We start from the raw sequence: 13,518 nt of genomic DNA on the forward strand, positions 1-13,518 counted from the left end.
AAAGTCAACAAATTATGTGGTTTTAATTCATATTTTCATATTATGCAGATATAAGAAATGAAAAGCAAATAGGGAAAACACATCTAATTTTCTTCTTTTCGATGTGTTGGCTCAGTGAGTAGAGCGGCTGCCCTCACAATCGGGAGGTCGTGGGTTCAAACCCTGGCTGCGTCATACCAAAAGACGTTAAAAGATGGGAGTTGCTGCTACCTTGTTTGCCGTTCAACAGTTGAAAAGGTTAGAGCAACGTCGATCTGGCGCTGCTCAGTGGCTGCCGGGCCCACGATCAATTGGGCAAAATGAATTTCCATTCTTGGACAATAAAATTTGGAGTTTATATCCAAAACAATTATTATTATTATTATTATTATTAATTTTTACTTCATTTTGCCTCTGTCCTCAGTGTGACATCACTAGGGGATATTAACCCATTGAGGACGAGTCCCGAGTATACTCGGGCAGGGGTCTATGGGAAATGCGTGTTGTAGCAAAATGAGCCCATCCTCAATCGGTTAAAAATGGTACATGCAGGTTGTATGAGCACAGCCACTAAACTCTCTGTCCTTAAGGCAAAAGCTCCCTTTGAACAGTATTGATACAGTGTACCCCATAGATATAGTTTGAGTCATTTTTCTGCAATGTCCATCATGATACCCAGCTGTCAAGCATGATATAGAATGTCTAATGCCATGGAAGACCTCAGATTGTTTCTCTATAATATTTGTGGGGATAATTAATGGACATTGACATTTATGTTCACATTAATGTACCAAAATAAGTTTCCATTTAATAATCAACACATTGAGATAGCTCTGCATTAGTAATTAATAAAAACCATCAAAGTCAGAGTACAAAGTCTGTACAAAAAAAAAAATGGGTTTATGATCCAATATCCGATTCAAACCATAAAAACAGAACACAAGACAATGGAATTTGAAGACTAATCCCTCCATAAAGGTGTCATATGTATCATACATACGTACATGTGGTTTACATCTCTCCCCCTCCTCGACTCCAATTACATGTGTACATTATACTACAGTTATATTGCACTATAAAAGCTAGTATGCAAAATACACACGATCAATTTATGCAACACCACTATCACTATGAATACATGGGTAAAGCCAAGGCCACATGTAATCTTGTCTCTCACAATGAAACACAAGGAGAATATAATCATACACTTGTTATCTGTAAAACCACTGACCGTCATCGATATAGCGGTCTGACCAAGTGGATGAGATACATTGTAGAGAGAAAGAGAAGGGAAGAGGGAGAAGAGAGAAGGAGAGAAGAGAGGGGAACACAAAAATTCTTGGACAGGCCATCTCTGATTGAATGCTACCTATTTTAGGAAGCGCAGAGCAAACATTTATTCCACATCTACCCAGACATTTATCACTATGCTTTCTGTACACAGCTGTCCTGCAAGCATCCTGTACGCACACACAGCGTCTCAAAGGGCAGGCCAATTTCAACATGGTATCCATTATGCACAAATACTACATGTCTATGGCTACAGACATCCCAAGTTTCCATAGCCTCCCACTATGTATTCACCTCCATAAATTACTACATTGAATACAGTCTGTATTCCTCTGTGCATGTCCCTTCCATAATCCTTCGTAATATCAGAAAACAGCTTCAGTAACCAGCCTTTAGAAGATCACTACAAAAGTGTATGTCAGAGGATACATACCATAATGACAACAAATCATATTCTCCCTGCACCTACATTCCATGTACAATGTAGATTGTACATCACACCTTTCACTTCAGTGAGATGGCATAGAATTTCCAAAGGAATTGCTATCCTTGAGTATAGGGCATACACTGTATGATGCACACGTGAAATACATGGCTATACTGATATCGTCGCTTTTTACACCTACTTTTCATATAGCTAGTCACATCTATCTACTTTAGAAATAAACCACTGATGATACATGTACAGTGTACCATCATACTCAGGGGAGAATGGTGAGAAAGCTTCAGGGTTGATACAGCGACTACCAAAAAAAAAAAAGAAAAACGAACATTGCACTCCACAAGAACTTTCTAAATTTCCCATTCATGATATATATTTCTTCCTCCTAAAAACATACATCTACGTGATTTGCCATAAAAAAATGCATTGTGTGTAATATTGTAATAGTTGGCGTGAACTATGTACACTACATGTAAGCCTATACTTCAGCAGTGTTGTGCATATTTTTATATTCACAAATAAGGAATAACAATAAAACATCATACTATGGTTTCATGGTGTAGGTTCATAGCCCCATAAAATACCAGTTGTTCTGGTCCTGTTCCTTTGTAGTGCAATCTTTAAAACATTGGAGAAGGTGATATGGTATGAAAATATGTGGAGCAGGTAGGCAATATCAAATTTGTGGCCAAAACCAGCAATAGGAATACCTGTTTAATCTTACTTTGTAACACATTAATGCAAATCATAGTTAGATGAACCATAGTTCTAATTGTATGATCCCTCATATGGTTTTAGAATAGAATACATGCTGATAAAGACCTTTTGGTGCCCAGTAGTGTGTACATGTATCTGTGGGGGCGTCGACCAGCCCTGGCATGTTATCACCATGGCAATGTGAATAGCCTGTAGAAGGAGGAGATCCTCCACCACAAAAACCACACTGACCACTTCCTCTCTTTGGAGCCTTGGCTATTGTGGTCTCAATTCAAGACCCAGTAGATGTTTCACATTAATACCAGTCATTAACTGTGTACAAGGAAAACGAGGATGAGTACAGAGAAGCCATGTACTTAGCTTCAAGTGATGAAAATGTACTGAGTTGCACCATCACCATTTGTACAAACTACAATACCCCCCCCCCCATGATTCTTCCCAAGTTTCTCCAACATCTTGCCACCAGTTTTCAAAAAGATGAAAATATGAAAGAGCTATAGGCCTACACACTACATACGACTGAAACCAAATGGTGAACGATAGCAGGAAGTTTACTTGAGCCATTCAGCTCAGGTGAGCTAAAAATATGAAATTATTATCATGTTAACCATCATTGTGAGTAACTGTTGTTTGCAAGATTTGCCATTGTGACAAGACTTGTGATTACTTTCTGTGGTACTCATCAAAAGCTATGAGAAATGAACTAACGACATAGAGAGAGTCAAAAGTTTACTGATAGAACTGCTTCTTTATTAATTTCCCCGCATTCTTGGAATGCAGACTTTCTGTTGAGCACAGACAGTCATACAGGGTGTAGCCACGAATCCATTACATTCATGCAGGTCATTAAACAGGTATAATGGACACCCAGGCATTTGGGCTGCTACAGAGGAGAAACCCTTTGCACGGTGGGCTGAGCTAGTCTCCCCTCAAGGGCGGATGCAACAACTGCTTTCGTCGCCGTAGCGTGAAATAAGATAAGTGCGCACAGGAACTGGCAACTCATGCACAGAGGCATCCGCCATTATGAATGCAGCTCTTGATAAGGACCATTCAAGGCTCTTTGGCAACGTGGCAACTACACGGCAACATGGCTCACATGAGATTTTAAAAATAGTTGCTCAATCAGTCAAAAAAAAAAATCCAGCCACAATAGTGTGATGCTCCACCCTATTCACCTCCTACTTTATAAGACATTCCTCATGTTCCACCCCACCCCCTTTCCCAGCATGCATTTCCCTTTAGCCTTGAACTCCCCCTGTACATGTTATTTCTCTTCTGTTAACTTGTCTAGTTTTATTCCAAAAGTTACTGTTTCCATGGACTGCTTGCCTGGTCTCTCAGTGCATTGACACATTCAGATTCAGATATTCAGATAAGAACCAATGGCCAAGTGTTACTACATTGTACACCCGTACATCTTTTCCCATTCATAAAACAGATACTCCATAAAACCTAACACCGTTGCATGGTTATGTCACAAACAAATTTTCAGGACTGCATCAGTTTCATTAAATCATTTGGCAGTCACAACTACCATAGCAAAGTTACAAGAAAAACAGAAGTATGCCTTGCTGAAGACTTTGTATGCTAAAAGCTATTGCGAGGGTATGTTGGATATGTACAAGATACACTGTACATTGTACCTTCTTGGTATTCAATATTATTTCAGAATTTAGCCTTTTGATATTTTGGTCTACAAAACTTTGGCATAATAGTAAGTTTTGGTGCCAACCCTTCATTCACAAATGTGGCATCATGTCTTTTCAGTGTCTTCTGCAATGGTCATAGGAAACACACAGAATTTGCGTTGCTTTTTTGAATGGTGGTCCCAAACTACAGTATATTTTGGCTATTCAAAGACAGTATCACAAATGTGTTGCAATGTGCATTTATAACACAAAACAGTCACTTGACTGACTAGATCTTTATTTAAAATGTATGTAGTGTATCTTCACTGACCTTCAATGCTACAGTATCTACCATATGGATACCTCCTGGAAAAGGGAGGAAGAGGCATTAGTCTATTGCCACATAGCTGGACAGCAAAATAATGGTGGACGAGCCAAATCATTACATAGCAAATGCTGTTTGCAGTTTGTGTGTAATTTGGCATTGAGGTACACCAGTGCTGAGAGCCCCCTTAATTGACAGTAAGGTCAATGGTGAGTACACTATCTATCAAATCGATGGCACACGTACTAATCCGCCACCTGGTCAATGATGGCTTCCAAAGTTTCCTTGGTATGGGCACCACTGGTCAACAACAGCTCTGGAACAATATATCAAAATGCTTGCAGAAATCCCCCCCCCCCCAAAAAAAAAAAAAAAGAAAAAAAGATAAAAAAAAGATAAAAAATATCTCATAAGAAATAATGTAAAACAAATAATCATAATCTGGTTTAATCAACACTGTTTTTTCTGTGTGTACATTTTGTTATGCTCACATGAAATCACATTGATTTCATTTTTTTCTCTTTATGAGATGTGGAAAATAAACTTGAAACTTGTAAACTTGAAACTTGTAACTATTATGTAAATGATGCCAGAAACAAGTACATCATTATGCAGCTGTCATTTGTATGACGCACCTCTTGACCCCCGGGAAATGTGCGTCATGGTCGCGTCAAGTACCACCAATTTGATGACGCGTGGTACCGTCACGGGAGCAAAATGTCCGTCACAATACTGACCCATTATGTGCGTCATAGTCGGTCATTTAACCAGAGTGTGTCAACAGGTTCGTTAATAGGACCGTCATGTAATTTTGCGAGGCTTCTTGCATGGTATCCCTCCGTAACAGAATAAAACAAACGCGCGATCGCGAGCTGGCCGAATTCACCGGCTCCTGAAAACGCGAAAATGACACAATTTTCATTCAGTTTTATTATAACATACTGATACTCACTTCATTCTCGTATGTCTTCTTTTTCTATCTGATGTCAGACTAAAGTTCTTTTCAGAAGGTTTGAGCACAAATTTGCTCAAAAAACACACTACCAAACACGATTTGTGATTAAAATCATCACATACAGCCCGCGGCATCGCGAAGCTCGCTATCCTTCAATCGCATTCAATGTAGTGTAGCATCGACCGTCGACCGTGGAATCTGCAGCAAAACCACGTGCGTGATGTGGACCATGTTGTACATGTATACAGTACAGGCGTACGTACGTACAGAAGACGAGGCATGACAGAGGCCAGGCCGCAAAACACATACAAACGATTATGGAACTACTGAAAGTCTATTAAAACCTATATTAACTTAAAATAGTAAATTCTATTTAAACACTAGCCATATAAACCATGTACCTAACTTGGGGTTTGATAAGGTTCGTGTTTAAATAGGCAGGGGCTTCAATCAAGCTGTTTTCGAATCGGGGAAGGGGAGGCGGGAGGATTAATACGGAAAAAAATTACTGTGGCCAGGCCGTAGTTTCGCGAAACTAGATAGTTCGAGGACATGCCATAGCAACGTGTATATCAAAACACGCGTTTCTATGGGATGTCCCACTGATCTCCCCTCTCAGTGGGATGTCCATGAACTAGGGAACGGTTTTGAGAAATTCGAAGTCATTCGAAGTTGAATTGTTTTTTTCCTACGCATTTTTATTTATTATTTTTTTTGTTGTTGTTGTTCATATCTCAAAAATTCGATTTCTTAATTTTTTCAACTGGTATTTGGGAGTCTTGTAATATATTAAAAATGTTGATAGAAATTTCTGAATATATTCAGAAAGTACGCCTATAGGTGCCTACTGTTTGGATAAACGGTAAACATGCAGTCTACGTTCGATACGAAGAAATCATTACGTCTTTCACGAGGAAAAACATACAAAACAAACAAAAAACACCTACGAACGAATGTTGATAGCCAAAACTTTGATAAGTAATAAGCAGTTATGATGAGCGTGAACTGAAAGTAATTGTCATGATTTTGCTGTCTAACCAGGTCACTGACTACATCTCATTGAACCTACTCGTAGTGAATTTCTCTGGGCATACGAGACCTTTTAAGTATTTCTGTGATTGCATTTTTAATTGACTGATTAATCAATTTTTTTTTAATTGTTCAGGGAACATAAGATATTCGATCAAGTACACTATATTCGACTGTTTGATGTTTCCTACTACGCGCCAAAAGAAAGGCTATAGAATCACGGTATCTTTGCAATTGATTCCTTTAATTCAACTAATGAGCTGGTTCTTCGATCGATATTTCCAGGATATTTACAATCTGTTTATTCCAGTGCGCGCATTCTTTCGTCTGGCACGCACCTGGGTCTGGCACCTGCTTTTGTGGAAATTTCCACAAGGGGAGAGGGGTGGGCTGTCAAGTTTCTTCGAGCCGAAGAGACTGCATGTAAAACAATCTCTTCGCTCTAATTTATTGTCATTCGTGCTTTCTCCTTATTCTTTGCTGATATTGAACATTTAGATTTAACTTAACGAAGGTTGGTAGCACGTGGTTCTATTTTGTTATGAGGTGTATGTAATTTCTTTTTTTATCATTCTTGGGAAGGAAAAGAAGAGTAAGGGGGAAAGAAGAATAAGAGGGAAAGTGAAATGAAACGAATGGCACGTACGCTCAGCATTCAGAGTAAGCCGTCTTTTTACACCAGCATAGTTATCATCATCACCATCAGACATCACTCACACCATTTTAGCTTTTTCCTATCAACATTAAGAAACACGCATAGTCCCTCGAGGTAAACACTTAGGAAAATAATAACAAATACAAAGTATCAACACCTCCCAACAACACAAATATTTAGAAAAGACAACACACAGCACACTAAAGCGGCTGGTATCAAACTTCGTCGCTTCGATTCGAAAAAGTATTGCAAAGCGGAGAAATCGCCGTTACGAAAATAGCAGTGCGAGACACTTGAAAAAATTACGTCAAATACTTCAAAGTATAAAGGGAACGGATAAAGTGATATAAAATGGAAGAAATCGTACCAAACGAGGTGTGAGGAAAGACAGTGGAGAACGGTAAGTTTAGTAGTAGGCTAAATAGGCCCTAACTACACGCAGCCGCTGCCGCTTGTGCTTTGCACAGCGGTCTGGTCAGGCTAGCTTAGGCCCTAGAAAAGTTTACAGCACCGAAAGCTACGCAAAAATAAATACACATTGGAAACTCGGTATTGCGACGAGATCCTTAGGAGCAAGTCAATAAACGATACAAAACAAAGGAAATCAATTCATTTTGACCGGAAAATAGTTTGTTATAAGTATTCTGTTATATGAGATCTCCTTTGATAGGCCTAGAAATACATCGAGTTTCCACGATACTCGGGGAAAGAAAGTTCGAACGCTTTTCACCTGCACATACTGCAGTGCACATCAATACACGAACAGAAACTCACCTCTTCCTCGCAGAAAAATGATGCAATAACGTTACAAAAAACACACACAACACTCTAAAAATCATTTCGTACTTGGGAGGCAAGGGACAAGCGGATGAAGAAGAAGAGAAAAAGAGACAAAGAAGCAGACATTGCACAACGGAACGCTTCTACCCCGACTCAAATCGAAACAGGGTACTGTAGTGTAGTGGCAGCATGGCTACAGTGTGCAGCTAAGCTACTATACTCACGCTCCCCTACCCAGCCGCCCACTTACACATGGGGATACAGTACCACGGCGATCGATGTAAACATCCAGGCTCCGTAGGCGACAGGGATTCACGCGCGCGAAGTCCCGTTCGGTGTACACAGTTCGCAGGCAGCGAATTGCGTGGGCGCACACTTTTCTATGATCATTCAGAGCTCTGCAGCATTCCAGTCTGGTACGTACCGCGAATAACATGTGCGTCAAGGGTCAGTCATTTTCACGAAGAGGTGCGTCACCATTTTGACTGGTTAATGCGTCAATGTCTCATAGAGGTGTGTCACTTTTTGTGACGGAGGGTACGTCATGGTACCTAAAAGGTATGACGCACATTGGTACTTTGACGCACCTATCCCGGGGGTCAAGAGGTGCGTCATACAAATGACAGCTGCATTACTTCATATGACTGTACCCTAAAAATACAGAGCACTATCTCTATCTCCAAACTACCATACAGTGTAGTTTTGAAGACTTTCTCAGCAATTGTTACGTATTGGGAAAAGAAATATGAAGTTATAAGCTCTGATAATGCATTTGTATGGTGAAGAGACAAAGTTCTAATCATGATAAAAGGGAAAATTAGAATTACCACGTTATACGCTCTAGTCACGCCTATTGCACAGTAACTCCGTATCAAGGGAAGTGCTTAAGTTGACACCTCAAAAATGATCCCATTTGACCTCAGCGGTTGCTGGTGGGTACATTTAAGATCACCTCATTATTTGCACATACACGGAGCATACGGCCAACGTACAGACCCAACCAATGGAGACAAGTATGTTACTACACTATCAACCTTTGGCTCATGACAACTCACAGTACAAACGATGTGACAGGAGTTTGGTGGGGTGGGCAGAGGGGTGGGTAGCAGGGAGGGGCATGGGAAGACAGGTGGTGGTAGACTCATGAAGACATTCTCTAGGAGCTTGAGATGAATCACTGTGTACATTCATCATATCGTGCACCTGTCTCATCAATGTATGCAGTCATGATGACACACTCAGGCCCTACCTTCATTTTCCATTTCAACCATACCTGTGTGTAGACCAGTGTCATTCCAATGAGTGCATGTCTCTAATCATGGTATCGATGCGAAATGAGAGCAGGTGGGAAAAGGAATCTTGGCACCAGATTGACACTTGAACTTTTGGCCTGAGCTATACATAAAGGACACTTCGGCAAACAAACACACTCCCACACACAGGTGAGATGTTTGTCACTGAACACTAATTTGAAATAATCAATCACAGCAACAAAGTGCTTTCAAATGGTTCATGCAGTGATGCGTTTTCAAGTACACCTCAACCTGTGAATATTCAACACTAATGGCTGAGCAGGGGCATGACATGTACAGTAAAATACTGTAGTCGCTAGAATTTTTTATTGCTCAGTGATACTAGTAGTAGAAAATTCAATTTTCTCATTTTACAGGGTAATCAGCATGGTTTATCCTATCACTAATTTGCAGATGACTATTTTCTCCAGGTTGAAGGTAAAATGATATCTTTATATCCATATACATTTCTAAAAAAAGAAATATGGACAAAAAACTGCAAAAGATCAAAGTAGTACAAGACATATTTGAATTTGATACTTGACAAGTGAAAGTTTGTTTCTGCAAACTCTATTGATAGAGCAGTGGTAAAGCTAGAAGAGAATTCACTACTATAAATGATCTTGGTAAAATCAGAGAAGCAAATTTAACAGCAAACTTCGAGGGGACTTCTAAGACAAGTATTGAAATATTACATGACAATAGTTCAAACGTCGGAAGGTCATTTTGAATAGCACCCTATGTGGCCTCACAGTATACATGCAGATATCTTTTAGTCACAGGAACATGCATAGATATTACACAAGATTGCATTTTCACTGCCTGTGATGAAGTATTCTCTAAACTAGCAACAATATTGGAGAAATACCTACATGTTGTACGTATGTATAGTTTAATTAAGTCATCAACTTGAAACACAGAAAGCTTTAAGATTCGGCAGAATTGCATTGTAGGTAGATAATTGAAAGTGTGAGAAAGAGTACAATCCAAATTTCTAGAGAGACAATACCACTGTAGTACAAAATGACCTGCAGAAGACTGTATACCAGGCATGTCTGGTCTGAGTTTGATATGATAATGGAGCTACAACGTTATGCACTGTACATTGTAGTTCTATGCTATGATCAGGTACAATGTAGTGCTCCTAACCTGCCTTTCAATAAATCCAAGCAACGAATTGCTAAGTCTTGGGTAGTAGACTAAATTGTTTGGATCAAAGTCCAATCTTCATCCATAGCTCCAAAGAGACATTCCTCAGAGGCTAAACATGCCACCAGGATTAGACTCACTCTAATCCTGAGGAGTGTTTATACATCTCCAGGTCTGTTTGTTAGTTTTCATTTGTTTTCTCTGCTATGATATACATTTATTTATTCTTCACTCCCTTGTAAAGGAGAGAGAAAAGATAGGGATGCTCAGAAAATTGTAAGCAACCAGCAGCCTGGAAGAAGAACTAAGGGAGGAGACAATTAAAGGTATGTTAGAGGTAAACACGAATGTGTGTAACATTTAGAAAATAACTGCTATAATGTCTATCAAAGAGGTGAAAGTGTACTTGTGGGTCAAAGGTCAAACTAAGACTGCAGGGGGGCAGACATCTGACAGCAGCCAGATTGACTTCCTACCACACAGGAAGAGACCCTATTAGAACATATCTTGACCTCAGCAGGTGAAGGTCAGAGACAGGCGGACAGGAAGGTAGGCTATATGAGGGGAGAAGCTGATCATCAGTATTTGGGAAAAAAAATGTGGAATCCCAAGGAAAGTGGATACAGACGCTGAAGGAGTGTTTTCTTCCAGTCTGTATTCATAGCTGCTTCAGTCTTTCAAGGATTGGTCTGCAATACCAAGATTCTTTCACAGCTTCATGACCCCAAGAAATAAAGGTCAGTCAGTATAAGGGCAAGTCCAAGATAACGCGCACGTTACGTATGGGACATTCAGAGACTTTTATGACCTGAAAAATAGTGTTAATGGCCTTTGATCATATTGAACTTCATCATGGTGATTGATATCTAGGAGAAGTATAATCATGTAAAAAATTGAGAAAAATTCCCTTGACAATTATATTCTAGAAGAGAAAATATGTGCCGTTACGTATGGGACCAGAAAAATTTTGTTTTTTTGAACATTTTTTCAACCTCAAAACTCTCTGAAAGTATATCATTCTACAACTTGTAACTCACTGTGATGAAAGTCACAACACTCAAGATTATCACAGGTAAGTTTCATGTCATTAGGCAAAAAGCTCTAATTACAGGTTCTGATTAAAGACAGACATGACGCGTTACGTATGGGACAGTTACGTACATTGTATGGGACAGTTTGTCCCCCATTCATTTAGTGTGTGAAGAACCATGTTTATGGGTATTTTGCATAATTTTTGAAGTAAAATCAGTTGAAACTACTCAAATACTGATCCAGATTGTCAAGGAAACAATATTCCCCAAATATTCACCATCATAATCATATTCAATCATATTCTTATATATTTATGACCAACCTGGGTATGCATGCCCTTTGTCCCCCATTCGTTTAGTGTGTGGAGAACCATGTTTATGGGTATTTTGCAAAATAATTTTGCAAAATACCCATAAACAAATTTTTGCATAATTATTGAGGTGGAATCAGTTGAAATTACTCAAATACTGATCCAGATTGACAAGGGAACAATATTCCCCAGATATTTACCATCATAATCACATTTAATCATATTCTATATTTTTATGACCAACCTTTAGTATGTAAGCCCTATTTTTATCAGGATAGTTACAACTGAAAAATTGAATAGTTTAAAGTGTTTACTTCCTATGATGAAGGGCAGTTTGCCATTCAGTTTCAATAAAAATCAACTTGACACAAGAAATATCAAGTTTAATAAATAAGCAATACCTGCTGCATGGAACCCCAGTGATCGAGTAGATTATGATGTCTGTCTAGCAGTCAGGTCATTGATTCGAGTCACACCTCAGTATGTATACCCATGAATTTTGTTGTGGCTACTATTAAAAACTGAATAAGGACAATTTGTGTATCACTTGCAATAAATAAAAAAATCATTTTACTTTATTTTTTTTTACGACCATTTCAAATTCGAACTCCATACATAAACTTTGAATTCCTCTAGTCTTACGATTGTATGCTCTTAAGTAATTCATATAATTGGTTTCCAATCATCTCATTAAATGTTGAAAACTGAATCCTCATTTCTACAAAAAACTATACCATCCCTTTAATGCTGATTTTTCATTGTGTATTTTGCCATTTTCCCCTCCCCCTTTCTGAAAATTGTTCAGTCAAGTTCATGTATTGTTTCAAGTGTCTATAACTCAAAAAGTAGCTACAATGTTGGGATGCTTTCTTCAGGATGATTGACCATATGTGTACTGAGAGACCTTCCCAGCTACAACTAGCTACATGCATTCACATGCAATATGTATGAGGATGTCCCATACGTAACGCATTTGTCCCATACGCAACATTATTTCAATGCCTAATAAAAAATGTTTCTTTTACTTTTTTTTCTTTTTTCTCTGGTATTTAATTTCTCTAAACAATAAATTAGAACTTTCCAAAAGGGCATTAAAATAACCTTAGCAATTTCAGAAAAAACCTAAAAAAATGACCTCATTTTGTTACGTATGGGACATCTCATGATAGGACACGAGCTAATTTGCATAATCATTTGCATAATCCCTAAATTTTCATACCAAGTTAAACTATGTGATGAACTTCTTATGTCCACATATAAATCAAATATCATTTGCTTTCCTTTGAATTAATATGAATTTTTATAAATGTCCCATACGTAACGCTGTGTTTCACATTTATGCAAATGAAGCCCTTGAAATTTGCATAAATTTACATAATATCATTTTTTCCTCCATGGAAATCAAAACTTCAACTCATAAGCTTCAAAATGATACCAAACATGTCAATATTGATCGAAGATGAAATTTTGCCTTCTGAGGGGACCTTATCTTGGACTTGCCCATAAATACATACCTCCTATCTGAAATTTTGGTGAAAATAACTTTTTTGGATTAATGGTCAGATAATCAGTTAAGTGATGTCCTGTCCAAATCTTAGCTGTCTTATCCAAAAAAATGAAGCCACCATGGCATGTCAAAGGAAAGGCTATTCCATTCGCTATAGTGCTGTACATGTACCTGCCATGTTTTTTTGCTCTCCTGAACATTTGACATTTTGTAGATACGAGGTCTTGTCGCCCCAGCGACGATATGTAGGAGCCCCTGTCCTATTACATTAACAATCAATATTCTTCATACATGTTTCATTCACATCAACATGTATGTACTATCATACATTTTTCTCTGTTACTACTGTTTTCATCTTTTCTGCTTCCTAATCCTCCTCTTCTTCTTTTATCTCATATTTGTCTTCATAGTTGTTGTTTTTTTCC

Source organism: Diadema antillarum, unplaced genomic scaffold, assembly GCF_040938485.1.
Source record: "Diadema antillarum isolate AM-2024a unplaced genomic scaffold, OU_Dant_1.0 seq00000506_RagTag, whole genome shotgun sequence".
In the NCBI taxonomy this organism is placed as follows: Eukaryota; Metazoa; Echinodermata; class Echinoidea; order Diadematoida; family Diadematidae; genus Diadema; species Diadema antillarum.